This window comes from Euprymna scolopes, chromosome 10, assembly GCF_053919585.1.
Source record: "Euprymna scolopes isolate OS-2025 chromosome 10, ASM5391958v1, whole genome shotgun sequence".
Classification (NCBI taxonomy): Eukaryota; Metazoa; Mollusca; class Cephalopoda; order Sepiida; family Sepiolidae; genus Euprymna; species Euprymna scolopes.
This window is the reverse complement of record NC_136491.1, coordinates 36,521,822-36,539,154: the sequence shown is the minus strand read 5'-3', so window position 1 is coordinate 36,539,154 and position 17,333 is coordinate 36,521,822. Positions and strand designations below refer to the sequence as shown.

Here is a 17,333-nt window from a genome sequence, read left to right as displayed (position 1 = left end):
TTCCTAACCACCCGCCCGTACTTCTGATCTGCCGACATATGAGTTTTGGACCGGAGCGTTGTCCTGCAGGAGGAAGGTACCTTTGCTGATCTTGCCCCGCCTCTTGAGTTTGATAAGTTCCGTTAATTTCATCAAAAGTGAAGCATAATAGGCTCCTGTAATCGAGGGAGCCTTTGCCAGGAAATCTGTCATCACTACTCCATCCTGCTCCCAGAAGACTGTGGGCATGACCTTGCCAGCGGAGGGCTTCACCCTTACCTTCTTTGGAGGTTTTGAGACCAAATACTTCCACTGCATTTGCTGGGCTTTGGTCTCTGGATCATAGCGATGGACCCAGGGTCATCCTGTGTACTCAGTCTTTTGAAAAACTTTGACTCATCTTATTGGTACATCTCCAAATTAATCCTCGAGCCCTCGACGCGTTCTCGCTTCTGGAATGGTGTGAGCTACCTGGTAATCCATCTGGCAGGCACCTTATATATATGTATATGTAAGTGGTCATGAATGGTAGTTTCCACAGACCCTGTACTAATCATGACATCTTGGGCTTTTTGTCGAATAGTAATGCGCCGATCTTCCAAAATGGCAGCCTCAACTTGACGGACAGATGCCTCATCAATGGTAGAAGGGGGCGCCCAAGTGTGGGAGCTGTTTCCACAAACTTCTGGCCATGTTATAATTAACGTCCTTTCAAATACAAAAACCGAATCACTGCTCGACATTTAACAGGCTCCATTTCAAACCTGACTCAATTCAAACACCTGTAAAACAGAAACCACAATTAGTTCAGAGTTGTAATTTGCCATATAATCCGTAGACATATAAATCATTGCACATGCTAAATTTCAGCTATACCAGACAAATGGAAGTGGGTTAGAGGCATTCCTTATTGCATGCCCCTCGTATTATATGCATTTTTACAAATGTATTTTTCATTTAAAATTTGAATAAAATTGCAGTCATATGCCCCCTCTCTCGTAAATGGCGAAATCTACATGCCCAATTCTCACAATTCTACACATTAAATTAGCATATATTTCAGTAATAATGCTGTTTTCTATGTACACTATTAAGCCTGGTTTATTGTCGCAACATGTGACATTACATATCTCCAAAAACATAATCAAATGTGATGAATAAATAGATACAGGTGGCGTCCTGACAATTCTATTTCGTGAAATAATTCGGTCATCAAATGTATCTCTCGGTAAATTGATCTTATTGCAATTTACAAACTCCACTCGGATGTCATTTCTCCATGATGAATTGCCAAACCAAGCTGAAACCAAAATAACGAATAGTTGCCAAATCTTCAATTAAATAAAATAGACTGGTTGATTCCAATGTTTATTCCTGTAAAAGATAACCCTACACACACACATACACACACATACACACACACATACACACACACACACACACACACACATATATATATATATATATATATATATATATATATATATATAACCCTGACGAAGTCTATCGGGAATGAAACGCGGAATATTCTGAGTAGCTAAATTGCCATCAATACTTTCATCACTTACTACCTAATTCTACCTATATATAAGGAACTTTAATGTAAATACTGAAATTTTCGCACGAAATTATATCTTCGGATATTAATTTACGTAATTAAATGAAGTAATATTAAATACATATATATATATATATATAGGATTTATGTGATTTAATGTAATAATATATATTTATATATATATGTGTGTGTGTGCGTGTGTGTGTGATTTATATGATTAAATGAAGTAATCATATATATATATACATATATATATATACATATATATATATATATATATATATATATATATATATATATATATATATATATATATATATGATTACTTCATTTAATCACATAAATCATACATACAGTCTTGGTAAAATTCATAAGACCATTTGAAAAAGTAAGCGTTTACGAATGTTATCGAATTTTTAATACACCAAATGGTTGAAACCATTGCCAAAAGGGAAAATATGATGGAAAAAAAATGAAATCTGCTTCATTCGAAACCTTAATCCTGATCTAATTCTTATTTTTTTAAAAAACACACATTTTCACCTGTTCAAAATGATAAGACCACTGATAATTTATCTAACAAAAGGCAATTATAAATTAGTAAAAAGGGCGTCAGTAGTTAGTATAGCCTCCATTATTACGAATTACTTAAAAAATTCTCTTCGGCATGCTTGCAACTAAATTTTTTTATCAGTTGCGAAGGAATTTTATCCCATGTACTAAAAACTGAATCAGAAAGTTCCTTCATCGAATCATACTGGGTTCCATCCTTGAACACTTCTTTTTCCATCCATCCCCAAAGATATTCTATGTGATTGGGGTCCGGAGAACATGCTGGATGATCTAACAATTGTATATTATTAGAAGAAAAGTATTCTCGTGCTTGTCGAGAAGTGTGTATCGCAGCGTTGTCTTGCTGAAAAATCCAATTTCTTACAGACAGACGTGGACCTTCAGTCCTGATAGAAGCATTTTAACGCATTGAAATGTACTTCAATGATGTTTGCCGGCCTCTCTCTGCTTGCAACTTTAGGGTCCCAGCTGACGAGAAAGCACCCAGATCATTAAAGACCCTCCTCCACTATGGCGAGTTGAAAAAAGTCTCTTTGGGCAAATTTTTATCATGCCAATAGTGTTGAAATCCATCTGGACCATCTAGATCAAACTTTTTCTAATTGGAGAAAATTACTTTTTCCCAAATCTCGTCATCCCAAGTTGTGCTGTTCAAGAAGACATGGTTTCTGCGGTCGCTTTAAATGATTGAAATCCTTCATTTTCAGATGCCTGAGAACTACATTCTGCTGCTGTTTTGTTTTTTAATCGACTTGAGCTCATACTGGTGTTGTTTTTTAAACTTCTTCTGATCGGCGATCTAGTGATGGGGTTATTTTTTTGGTCGACCTGGACTCTTTTTTGTGCCCATATTGATCTGGATTTCTTAAAAAATTTGTGATGACTGTTTTGCTACGATTCACTTCGTTTGCAATGGATCTATGGGAGAGTCCACCCCTATTAAGTTCAAAGATCATTCCTCTCTAAAACTCTGATAATTGTTTCCCTTTTGCCATTTATAATTTAGTAAGATGTTTTTTTTTTATCCACTAACAAGTTGCTTTTAGTAAAATAGAAAGCTTTTCGTATTCATTTTTTCAAAATTAGCCGATGTTATTAAAGTGGTCTTGTAATTTTGACCAGGACAGAATGTTTTTTTTTTTTTAAATAATTATTAGATCAGGGTTAAGGTTTCAAATGAAGCAGATTTCATTTTTTTCCATCATATTTTTCCTTTTTGCAATAGTTTCCACCATTTGTTTGATTAAAAATTCGATAACATTCATAAACGCTTACGTTCTTTAATGGTCTTATTATTTTGACCAGGACTGTACATACATACATATATATATATATATATATATATATATATATATATATATATATATATATATATATATACATATATATATACATATATATATATATATACATATATATATATATATATATATATATAGAGAGAGAGAGAGAAAGAGAGTGAGAGAGGGAACAAGTAGTTAAAACACGTAAAAAAACACTTTAAAAAAGAGTTAAAATCATATTTAATTTAAAAAAAGAAGCACAAAATTACTGCATAGTCCGTAATCCGCGGAATTTCGAAAAAATACTTTCCGTCTAATCAAAGTGTAGGATTTAACAAAACGCGGGTCGGATTTTGCTTGCAAAAGAATTTGATGAAACTACAAGTAAGTCATAGATCTTACTTGGTAAAAAATAGTGAAGGAGAGGGAGTATGGTGAAGAAACGTTGATTTCACGTTAATGTATAGTCCGGTGAAGGGTAAAATTTCCAATAACGTTTAAATCCAAAAATCAAGGTCCAAAAAAGTTTGTTAGGTTTTCATTTCCACAAGTAAAATCCAAGGGAATCGCGTAATTGGAAGATGGTCCAAAGTAATCCAAAAGGCAGAAATCCGGAGAATAATTTACAAATGGACGCAAGGAAAAGATGTGCATAGAAAAAGAATTTACATCGACTGTCAAGCTTGTCTCCATTTGGGAATTATTCTTTGGGCGCCTGCATTCTGGATTATTCTATTCCCTTGAATTTTACCTGTGGAAATGGAAACTTAACCAACAAGCATACATTCAATACAGGCAGTAACAACGCACGATATATTGTATATATAAGATCTTAACTATTTTACTCTCAAAATGTTTTCATACAATAATCTGGACACAATTAAGTCCTTAAAACTAACCTAACTAATGATGACAGGGGGAACTCTCCTTCCTCTCATCTACAGAGAGACAGAACTTACGTGCTCACCTCATGCTGTGCAGAAGAAAAAGAAAACGAAAATGAGAAAGGGAATTCTGAGTTCTGAGGTTGCATTTCTATGTATCCCTTCGCCTACAACCACATTACCACCTGCCCATGTAGGGGGTGCATAAGCAACTACCAAGAATGGCACTGCAATATACTACCACACATATATATATATATATATATATATATATATATATATATATGTGTGTGTGTGTGTGTGTGTGTGTGTGCGTGTGCGCGCGTGTATGTGTGTTTTTGTATATGTATATTTAGCAAAAAATGGTTTGAAAAATCCCTTTTAAATAGTAGAGACCCCATATAAACTAACACGTGCACCCAAACAAATAAAGGTAGATAAATGAATTAATAATTAAATATACTAGAAAATATACTACAATAATAAAATATATAGTATATAATAATGATAAATAATACAAATTTTATTAATATAAATATTCAACAATATATACTACCTAAGGATTATTAAGAAATCCCTCCATATATATTACATATATAAAAATATATAAATATAATATATATGAATATTTATAATGATAAGATAACTACTACATTCGCATAATACTACTATTACTGCTACCACTATTAATAATAATAATAATAATCGTAGTAAAAATAATAATAAAGTAATAATAATAATTAATCTAAATAATAATAATCGTAATAATAATGATAGCTCACACACATATATAAATAATAATGATTAAAAAACGAATTAAACAAACTTGGTGAGAATTAAGTCGTATGTAGGGTACATAAGTTAACTAAAAATTAAATTAGGAGAGGTGTTTTTATGTACGTAGCCTGGTAAGGGAAATGGAAAGGTTTCGAGGGTTAGGAAATTTCGAATGTAAATTACTCCATATGACGTTTTCCAAATTATCATCACAGTGGTCAAGAATTACATAGTTTATTGTATTGTGGTAAGGGAAGAAGCATAAGTAGAAATAAAAATGCTGAGATATGCTTTAGGAGATGATTGGCGGGTAGGTCCATATTAAGAGGTGTTTAGATATCTTCGTGTTAACTGGGTACATATAGGCTGTTATGTTATTGTTAGGCCATTTGGAAAGGAAGAATTTCCTTTTGTGGGGACATTGTTTAAAGATCTCATTTTCACTGTTCATACAGGTTATTGATGAGTTATTGATAGCCTGAAGAATCCTATGTTTTTCGCTAGTGTATAAGTGGTGTTTCTTAAAGGTTGAATCATAGGATTTTTTTTACATCAATCATTTTCCATTTAATTTTATCTGGGGTGTTTGATTCTTTGAGCTACTAGGTTGCTAGAGATGTGTCATATCTCTTTTCAGTGTATTAGAAGGGAGAGGTTATGTGCATATAGTCCCTGCTTGAATGTAGCCTGAGTAATGCCAATGTAAATTTCTTCTTTATTTAAGTTATCTACAGGAATGACTTGGCCTGATAAACAATAGATTTAATTGCGCATCCTCCTCCCAGATGGCAGGCATCTCTCCCGCACGAGTAGCGGAAGATAGGGACGTGATGGGTTAGACGTCAATATAGAGCCGATTGGGGGCACAACAGAAGTATCTAGTTTCGACGTCTTGAGTTATAAGCCATGTTTAATTTCAGAAGAGTTTCTGATGGTTAATTATTCCATACAAGTTCTGGATATGACGATATCTCAGTAGATAGCTTATCTGTACAGGTGGCCGAGTTTATAATTTTGTAGCCAAAAAGCGGAAGATCCTTCCCGTGTTGACACGAAAAAAACATATGCAACATTGCTAAAAGAGATTTAATTTTTCATGGAAACATTCTAGTGTCAGATTAGCTGATAGCAGAACGAGAATTATTTAGTTCGTCAGTTCCTAACAGCATCGTTTATAAATATAATCCCCTAATTGTGAGGGACCATACACCATTATGAATCAAATTATCACAACAGCTTATTTTTCTGTTCAAAATCTTATGGGGAATTTTTATAGGTGGAAAATACTTATCTTTTAGAAGGAGATAATATCCTACTTTACATTGAGGCCGGAGGGGGTGAAAAAATGTTCCTAGATCCGTTGAAACTGCGTTGTCCGGTAGTTGAATTGGGTATATATCAGTTTTCTTCTCGGTATCCACTTTCTTAGAGGGCACAGTTTTTATATGAGAGAGCTTGCTAGAAAGTCTTTCGGCTGGAATGAAAGGTTGGAGATTGTTCTGCTTATACTGGAGACAAGGTTCTGGATAAAAAGAGGTGAGTGGCACCAGTGAGTGTTGTTGTACCTAGGCTGTTCAATGGACATTTGGTAGGTCTTGTAGAGTTGCTAGACAGGTCCAATGTAAAATTTAAGAAAATCCAAACTAGTATGGTTTGTGTTATTTGTGATATTAAACCAAGTGATTTAAGGAATAAGGTCATTTGTTTTCTGAAGCTGTCTAGATCTTTAGTATATCTATATATATATATATATATATATATATATATATATATATATATATATATATATATATATAAACATGTAATTCTTGGTTCATTCTAAATCGATAAAACCATATTTCTACATTACCAATTCAATTGAAATTTTCAGAAAATCTATCTGTAAAGTCAATGTATGTTTGCATGTTATCAAAATAATTTAACATTGAGAATTATAAAAACATTAATTAAAATAAAAATATTTTTCGTAAGTCGTTTCTGCCAGACTGCCCGGTTTTATTTCCGGTAACTTCCGTTTCAACTACTCTCGAATTACATGATAAGTAAAAAAATGTTACCTGCAGAGAGTGATCCATGCTGAAATAATAACGTTATTATTTAAAAAGTCATTCTTAACATGGAGAGGGGAGGGTATTTTGTACCTATTCTGTACTTTAACCTTACAATTATATAAAAACATCATAAAACTTTAATTAAACGTGGAAATACGATTTAAAAATAGCGTGGATCACTCTGAATTAGCACAAAAAATTCCCTATTTTTAAAATTTATGTATATTCCAATTTTTTTCTTTTGTTTATCTTAAGGCTTTTCACTCATCAAACATTACGTTTAAATTGTTTGGTTCCTTTCACGGCATTCTTTACATAAAATGTGTTTGAACTTTTTCTAAACTGTTTCATTTTTACGACATCCTCAGCGTATTATCAACACCCTAACCTCCCCATGCTAAAAACGACTTTCAAAGTAAACACCCCCTTCCACAAACTTCGAAAGCCATTCTTAACATGGGGAGGTTAGGGTGTTAATAATATGCTGGGGCGGGTCGTAAAATTAACGAATTTGCTATTTATTATTTATTGCAAAAATTGCATGAAATTTATTTATTTGACAAAAATATCCTGACAATTCAAAAGAACTTTTAAAATTATTTATTTGTTCGAAAAAAAAAACTATTTCATAAGAGTCCAATGTTGCTTTCATTTCAAAATTGTTTCCTTAAAATTATATTTTTACGCAAACTTTTCAATCAATGTTTTTACAATTATATTTCGATTCCGAGTAAAAAAAAAACAAAAAAAAAACAACCATCTTCTCCGTTAAACAAAACAAAACAATCATTTACATTAATTTGTTGTTGGCCTTTCAAAGTTGATTTAATTTAAAAAAATGTATAAAATTATTTATTTGTTCGAAAAAACACACAGACAGACACAAAACGAAAAAATAAACAAACAAAATAAAACTAATAACTGTTTTGGTTTTGTTTTGGTTTTAATATGGCGCTCGCCCAGTTTTAATAATTATGAATATGTCATTTCAATTTTCTGTTTTTAATAAAATAAAAATGTTCCATGAAAAACTTTCCTGTTTGTAGAGAATAGGAACGACCATTAAGACGGGACACACAAAAGAGTGACACCGTCGTCTTATTAGTAGTATATATAGAGCACGTACGCACGCACCGGGGAAAGAACGACGACTACGACGATAGTCGACTCGGAAACCTTACATGGCGCTACGAACAGGATTTATTTTTCAACATAATTTCTTTTGCACGATTTTTGGAGTATAATGGCGTCAGGACAACACGAGGACGGCCAATACATGCAGTTGATTCAACAAATAATATATCTGCAAAGAGAAAACAATGAGCTTCGCGGAGGGAGTGCCTCGAGTCGGTCTAACACCAAGAAACCAGACCGGCCACGTATCGAACATGGATTCACCGACGCGGACTGGGCGCTTTTCATCGACTCGTGGGCCCGATACAAACAAATGTGCGGCCTTACCGACCCCGTGGAAATCCGCAATGAACTAAGGACAGCCTGCTCAAATGAGGTAAATAAACTTTTATTTGACTTAGTTGGGCCTGAAACCCTCAATTCTGTCACAGAGGAACAACTCTTAAGGCATATACAGTTCATTGCGGCGAAAGGTCTACACCCGGAGGTGCATAGACATAAATTTCATAACATCAGACAACAGCCGGGGGAGGGACCCACACAGTTCTTGGCAAAGCTTCGGTCCCAGGCACGGTTTTGCAATTTCACGGTTCTGTGCCCCAACGAGAACTGCCGGCAAGCCGTAAACTATTCGGAGGACATTGTAGCTGGTCAACTCGTAGCCGGTCTGGCAAATGCGGAGTACCAGTGCAAATTGCTGGCCGAAGCAAATATTCTAACAACTGTGGAGCAGAAGCTTCACAGGCTGGTTAGTTTAGAAACTACAGAGACGTCTGCTCCTCAGTTGCAACGAGGCTCAGAGGGACACTCGACTTTTGGCCTACTAACAACCGAGAAAAAACCATCTCGGAAGGAGCAGCCGCTCAAAACCCCTCAGAATAGTCCTTGTGAAGGGTGTGGGAGGACCTCACACCCCAGTGGGTTAAAAGGGCGGCAGAACTGCCCGGCGAGCGGGCTAAAATGTTTTAATTGTGGCGTCACAGGCCACTTACAAAGAGTGTGCTGGAAACAGGAAAGGTCGACGGCGGAGTCAACAAACGATGCGACACGTCAATCGAATATTTTCGGCAGCAGAATGGAGGGAGCACCGGCATGTTACAATCAAAAAGGTAGAATAGCAGCAGTGCCACACCTTGCATGGAGCAGTGGTGGGTTCAGGAGAAGTCCCCCTGAGCCACCACCCTCATTAATGGTCGATGTGTCCCTGATACCAGAGTCCCAGGCTAAATTCGGGTGCGCTTTGGATAAGGGAGTGAGCCGTCGAAAACACCGCATCCAGGCCATTGCAGATACCGGTGCCCAGACGTGTTCGAGTGGACCAGAAATATTAAAAATATTAGGGTGCACCTGCAGGATCCTGATACCTACCACCCACAGGATACGGGGAATCACAGACGAACCCCTAGATATCAAGGGGGTGGTCCTGACTCAGATTAAGCTCGGTCAGAAGGAAACGCGACAAGTGGTCTACGTTTCAGAAAACACGTCAGGATTCTACTTGTCAGAATCGGCCCTCAAAGACCTAGGAGTAATCAATCGCGACTTCCCGCATCGAGTATCAAAGGCCGATTTATCGGCTTCAGAAAGTTGGACAGCACCGTGTGGATGTCTGAAAAGAGAATCCGTCCCGGAAAAGCCAGCGAGGATCCCGTTTACCCCCACTGGAGATAATAGGGAACGGTTAGAGAAGTGGTTACGTGAACACTTTAAGTCCAGCGCATTCAACACCTGCCCCCATTAACCGTCACAAGTCATGTTAGGGAGGCCGCTGGATATAACTTTTATCCCGGGGGCGAAACCATCGGCCATACACACACCCATTCCAGTCCCTCATCACTGGAAGAAAAGGGTAAAGGATGATTTGGATCGAGATGTTGCGTTGGGTATTATCGAACCGGTACCAGCAGGCACACCTACGATCTGGTATTCGAGGATGGTAGTCGCTCCAAAGAAAGACGGGTCACCAAGAAGGACGGTAGACCTACAAAAATTGAATGCAGCAACGATGAGAGAGACTCATCACACACCGTCCCCTTTTAATCAGGTGTCCGTGGTGCCTGCCCAAACCAAAAAGACTGTCTTGGACGCATGGAATGGGTACCATAGTCTGCCACTCTCCCCAAAATCCCGGGACGCGACCACGTTCATAACGGAATGGGGTCGTTATCGGTATCTCAGGGCTCCCCAGGGTTTTCACGCATCCGTGGACGGGTACACGCGCCGGTTCGATGATATCACAGTTGACATGCCTCGAAAGACCAGGTGTATAGACGACACACTCCTATGGGACAGGTCCTTAGAATTGGCTTTCTGGCATACTGTGGACTATATTACCTATTGTGGTAAAAGTGGGATAGTCTTTAACCCTGACAAATTTCAATTTGCTGACGATGAAGTTGAATTTGCCGGCTTTGTGATAACCTCAGACGGCGTGAAGCCAACTAAAAAAATGACGGAGGCTATTCTCAATTTCCCGACCCCAACGAGCATTACTGGTATCAGGTCCTGGTTTGGTTTAGTTAACCAGGTGTCGTATACATTTACACAGGCCGATATAATGGCCCCTTTTCGAGAGTTGCTGCGGACAAAGAACCGTAAATTTTACTGGGATGACACATTGAATAGACTTTTCGAAGAGTCGAAGAGGAATATCGTTCAGAAAATCGAAGAAGGGGTAAAAACCTTCGATATGAACAGAGCGACCTGCCTTTCAACCGACTTCAGTAAGGTTGGCATTGGGTATTTTCTGTTCCAGAAGCATTGCCAATGCCCAACGGAATTAGGTCCCAACTGTGGTAAGGACCACTGGAAGATGATTTTGGCCGGGTCTCGCTTCACGAAAGATGCAGAATCTCGTTATTCCCCTATAGAAGGGGAGGCTCTAGCGCTGATTTATGGCTTGGAGTCTTGTAGGATGTTCATCCTGGGATCCCCAGACCTATTGGTCACCGTGGACCACCAGCCCCTAGGGAAAATTTTCTCGGATCAGATCCTGGAGAATATAAAAAATCCCCGCCTATTCTCATTCAAGGAGCGGTCGTTGATGTACAGGTTCCAGATTAGGCATGTTCCTGGGAAACTCAACGCAGCACCGGACTGCACATCCCGATACCCGGCGCCGTCAAGACACAGCAGACTAAAGGGCACTGACACTTCCCAGCGAATCGAGGGGATTATACAAGCATCCATCATAGCTGCATACGCACATGACCCCAGGTTCCGAGCGATCACCTGGGATAGGATAGTCGCAGCTGCAGCCACCGATGAGGAGTGCCGAACGTTGGCGTCATACATTCAAGACGGGTTCCCAAGGTCACGCCACGAACTACCACCAGAAATCCGGCAATTCTGGCCGATGGCAGACCAACTATATTGTCTGGAAGGGGTACCCATAAATGGGGACAAAATTTTGATACCAAAACGGCTTAGAGCCGAGGTGTTAGAGGCATTACACTCCGCCCATCAAGGGGCGAATGGTATGTTGGCTAACGCCAGACAACGGTTATTTTGGCCTGGTTTAGACGCCAGCATCCGACAAACAAGGGCGCAATGTCGGAGTTGCAATTCGATCTCCCCATCCTAGCCTAGGGAACCACTAATGCCACCCATAAACCCGGAATTCCCATTTCAAAAGACAGTAACTGACTTGCTAGATATGCACTGGAAAAGTTACATGGTATACGCGGACCGATATACCGGTTGGATTAAGGTCGCACCACTACCATCAGGAAGGGCTGCAGCGGTGTGTAACGCCCTGAGGGTTTGGTTTTGCACGTATGGTGCGCCGGAGGAAATATCATCCGATGGAGGGCCACCATTCGATTCACTAGAATACAAATCGTTCCTAGAAGACTGGGGCGTAAAAAGGCGCATATCATCTGCACATTACCCCCAGAGTAATGGCCGAGCTGAACTGGCTGTAAAAACGGCCAAAAGAATGATGATGGACTGCGTTGATGGCTACGGACACCTACATCATTATCGGGCAGCACGGGCGATGATGACTCATAGGAATACGCCCAGTCAGGACCTTGGATTGTCGCCGGTGGAAATACTATATGGTCGAACAGTAAGGGGCCATCTCCCCGCACTTCGCAAAAAATACTGCATCCACAAGCGTTGGACGGAGACCAGAGATTTGAGAGAGAGGGCGATGGCGAAAAGGCACGCACTTAACAAAGAACAGTACGACATACACAGCCGCCCCCTCCAACAGCTCCGAGTCGGCGAGTCTGTGCAGGTGCAGAATCAGGAGGGACCAAATCCACGACGATGGGCGAAAACTGGGAGAGTCGTCGAGACAATGGGTAAGAGGCAGTACAGGATACGGTTGGATGGTAGCGGCAGGATCACATTACGCAATCGCCGTTTCCTCAGGAAAATCAAACCGGTCATGGATACGCCGGAGTATCCACCCACTCAACAACCCCATCAACCACCTCCCCAAACACCAAGAAGGGAGGACAGCAAACCACCGTGCAACATGCATGAGATGGAGGTGGAAGAAGCTGATTGTGACACATCAGAAACAGATATGGAGGTGGACCAAGATCCGATCAAACACAAGCCAATGCAGACGAGTCCGGTCCCACGACGCAGCATGAGGGTAACACGAGCACCAAGGCCACTTTCCCCTCAAATGCAAGGACCAACTCACTACTACACGGAATTCTCCAGTCACATGACCACAAAACGACGGTAGTGTGGTCACATGGTGGGGGAGGGCATGTAGAGAATAGGAACGACCATTAAGACGGGACACACAAAAGAGTAACACCGTCGTCTGATTAGTAGTATATATAGAGCACCGGGAAAGAACGACGACTACGACGATAGTCGACTCGGAAACTTTACACTGTTCTCATTAATTAAATCGAAACATCTCCAATTAAACAATTATGGATATATATTCTTTTTCACTTTCTTTATTTACTTTTTTTCATAGTTCTTTCCGGAAGTTTAATCTTTTGTTTTTTTGAACAAATAAATAATTTAAAACATTCTTTTGAATTGTCAATATTAATTTTCTCCAGTTATATCGGTTTACCAAGTTTCTGGAAATAATAAATGATAATTTTAGTCTAATTTTACGTTTCCGGAAGTAATAAATGTTAATGTCGGTACATTTATTCTTTCCCTTTCCGGAAGCAATCGTTCGACCATGTAATTATGTCTCCCCTAGATTTGGATAGCAAGTGCGTGAAAAAAAATTGTGTGTCTCATTTCGCCAATAAAGGGTAGAGGCACCATTTTATTAAGTGTTGGTTTATTCAAACAGTCCTTTGGAAAATAATTATTTAAAATAAAGTGGTCCTTGGGCGTTGAGTTCCATGGCGACCAGCAGAATTATTTACTAGTCTCTCCATTAGCCCCCTAGTCAAGGCTGACGCATGCGCGCGTTACATTTATCATTTATTTACTTACGTTGCCGTTCGCACTTTTACAAACATTATGTGTTTACGTTGGCTTAACTCTTTTCATGAATATTGGAAAACGTTTTACTCTTTATGAATATTAAAAGAAAAAAGTTACTAAACATTTATTAATAATTTCTCACTTTTACAAACATTTGTAATTCATTTATTTACTTACGTTGGCTTAACTCTTTTAATGAATATTAAAAGAATAACTAACACATGTATTGATAATTTCTCACTTTTACAGACATTTTTAATTTACATGAGTGGATACGTTTTTGGGTAAATATTTACATTAAGGTCCCCCTCCACAATTTTCTTTTTTAAATGCCGCCTTTTATTGCTAAATAAATCTACTTCTCTGCAACTTTTATTGCTAAATAAATCTACTTCTCTGCAACTTTTATTGATAAATAAATCTACTTCTCTGCAACGCGCACTGAATCCATCGATTTTTTAAAAGTATTTTCGGGTTGGTATGCTGGCAACAAATATCAGTTAAATTTTGCAAATATTTTTCATCCCACCTCCAAAAATGGGGTTTATTCCGGAAGCTGTTCTTAAGATGAGGAGGTTGGGGGGGGAGTGATTGTAAGGTGGACCTAATCTAAAAAAAATACCAAGTTTTTTAAATTATTAAAATAATATCTCGCTTTTACAAACATTTTACATGCGCACATAAGCAACTATTTTTTTATTAACTTTTTTTTTACTTTTTTTTATTTAAAAATTAATAAATTTCAATGAATAGAATAATAAATCATTTATCATTAATATGTGGTTTTGGTTTTGTGTTGAATGAAACTTTTGTTTTTCATTACAACAATAATGAACCAATTTAAATCTTCCGGCACTACGAAATTATCAATAAATCGTTTAGTTACTAAGCCAACGTCAGTAAATAAAAAATGTTACGTGCGAATGCATTAGCCTTGACTAGGGGGGACTAAGGGAACGACCATTATATAATTATGCTGGTCGCCATGGAACTCAACGCCCAAGTCGTACGTTAAGTGGAATTTATGCACTTATGTTATCGTGCTATTTTTTAATTCAAATTTTACAATATCTTTTTCTTTTATTAATTAGTTAGGTGAAAGTACAGATAACCCGGTCGGTTTCTAATGTGTGGAAAATCTAGTTCCTGAAAAAAAAAATGTGTACTCTGGATAGTAACAAAAAATTAAAATTGCCTCAGTCTCGAAAGATTTCTTCTTTACTGAACGAGGAAAAAAACGGTGAAGTGTAGTTCACCTTCTATTTCTCTCCCCCTCTCTCTTCCTTTCTTGATATCTCTCTATCCATCTCTCCCTCCCCCTCTCTTAATCCATCTTTCTCTCTATATCACCCTCTCCATCTCTGTTTGATCCCCTTTCTCTCTCTAACTCCCTCTATCTCTCTCCTTTTCTCTATCTCGCCCTCTCTGTTTCTAACTGTCCCCCTCTCTCTGTCTATCCATCAACCCTTTCTCTGTCTCTATCTCCTTCTCTTTTTTCCTCTCACTTTCTCTTTTCTATCTATATATCTTCCTCTCTATCTGTCCATCTCTCATCCCTCGTCCTATTTTAGTCTCCTAAATTTATTACAGTGAATAAGGCATTTTCAAAACATGGATAAATCCTATTTTAGTAACCTAATTTACTGACTGTGAGAATAGAAATTATTTGGAAATTACTGCTACCTTGAACACCACCAGAAATAACTGGTAACACCTTTCTAATTAAATTGATTTTGGCAGCCAGTCGTAACAAAATGACATAGCCTTAGCCCTTGCTGCATGAGGAATACCTGCAAGCTTGTTGCCAAGTAGAAGAATTATTTATTCTACTTTGAACAATTCAATTTTTCAAAAATCTCATGTTCGACATCTCCAAAATATCCAATATAGGGAAAAATATTGCAGAAATGCAAACTTGTTGTTTAGGATGAATGCACAATGGTACTCAAAAATCACTTGAGGCTCTTGGTCGCTCCTTGCAAGATTTGCGTGGCAATGTCAGACCATTTGGGAATGCAGTAATCTTGCTTGCAGGAGATTTCAGACAAATGTTACAAGTTATTCTTCAATCAAGACCAGCAGATGAAATAAGTGCTTGCCTCAAATACTCTACTTTTTGTACCATGTGAAGACATTAAACTTTACTAATAATATGCATATTCAGTTGCAGACTGTTTGATCCGCATATAAATTTTTGCAATGTGGGAAATTGGGTACGGAAAAGTGCCAGCTGATCAGAGATAAGGGCAAAATTCTTTGACTTTTAACTTCTGTAATTTTATAACATCAAAAGAAGACTAAGTTTAAAAGGTTTTTGCAGATATTCAAATCATAAGAAATCCACTTGGCTTAGTGAACGAGCTATTTTCGCAGGTCAATACAAAGACGTCAACGCTATTATTCAAAATTCCAAGTGAGGTAGTCAAATACAAATCCAACGACACTGTTGTGAAAGCAGATAAAGTGGTTAATTATCCAACATCTATATTTACCAGGGATGGCACCGCATGTATTGCAACTGAAATGTGCGTACTAATTATCAGGTTGTGAAATATAAACCAATCCAAGCTTTGCAATGGCACATAGCTTGCAGTAAAAACAAAATTAACAAACAATATCATAGAAACAACAATCTTAACAGGACCTTTCACAGATGAATATATTTTCATTCCATGCTTTCCTATGATTCCACCGGATACATCATTACACTTTAGGAACATGCACTTTCCAATTTTATTGTCGTTTGCAATACCCATCAACAAAGCACAGGGAACAATCTTTACAAGGTGCGGCTTACAGTTACACACTGACTGTTTTTTCACATGGGAAATTTATGTTACGTATTCAAGAGTCACTAAACCAGAAAATCTCTATATCAGCTAAGAAAATGGAATAACAAAAACTGCGTACCAATACGAAATGGAAAATCAAACCTATAAGAAACATGCTTTTTCTCATTTTGGAACTTTTTCCATTGCGAAAATCTAGCCACAGCAACGCGTAGCAGGGTACATCTTATATATATATATATATATATATATATATATATATATATATATATATATATACATATATATATATATATAACTACTTAATTTACTCACATAAAATTAATATACGAAAGTATAGATTTATGCGTAAACTTTAAGTATTTACCTCAAAAGTGCTTTATTTAATTTATAAAATATATATGGCGATTAAGCATCACTGAATATTCGGCGTTTCATCCACTCTAGGACTCCTCAGGCTTCTGCCGTTTAGCTTAATCGCCATATATATTTTATAAAGTACTATATATATATATATATATATATATATATATATATATATATATATATATATATACTTCATATGAGACATAATCCGCTATAAAGGCATTAATATTAATATTATTATTATTATTATTCCAACAGGTAAATGCCAGGTATGTATAGCTAGTATATAAAGAATAATGTGAACAAACAAACAGGAATACAACCTTATTATAATATATACATACATTGGACCTTTTAGGTGACTTGTAGGAAGATACCATAGTTATATATGAATACATGCATGTTTATATATATATATATATATATATATATATATATATATATATATATATATATATATATACATACATACATATATATATTATGTGTGTGTGTGTCTATATAATTTTCCTGCTCACTCCCGT

At 37.3% G+C, this 17,333-nt stretch overlaps 1 protein-coding gene across 2 annotated transcripts in view; it reads right to left on the bottom strand.

The window, feature by feature from the left end:
* Positions 1-17,333, bottom strand: part of LOC145285923 (guanylate cyclase 32E-like) — a 1,316,276-nt gene that overhangs the window by 633,068 nt on the left and 665,875 nt on the right. The gene's annotated exons all lie outside the window — the stretch shown is intronic.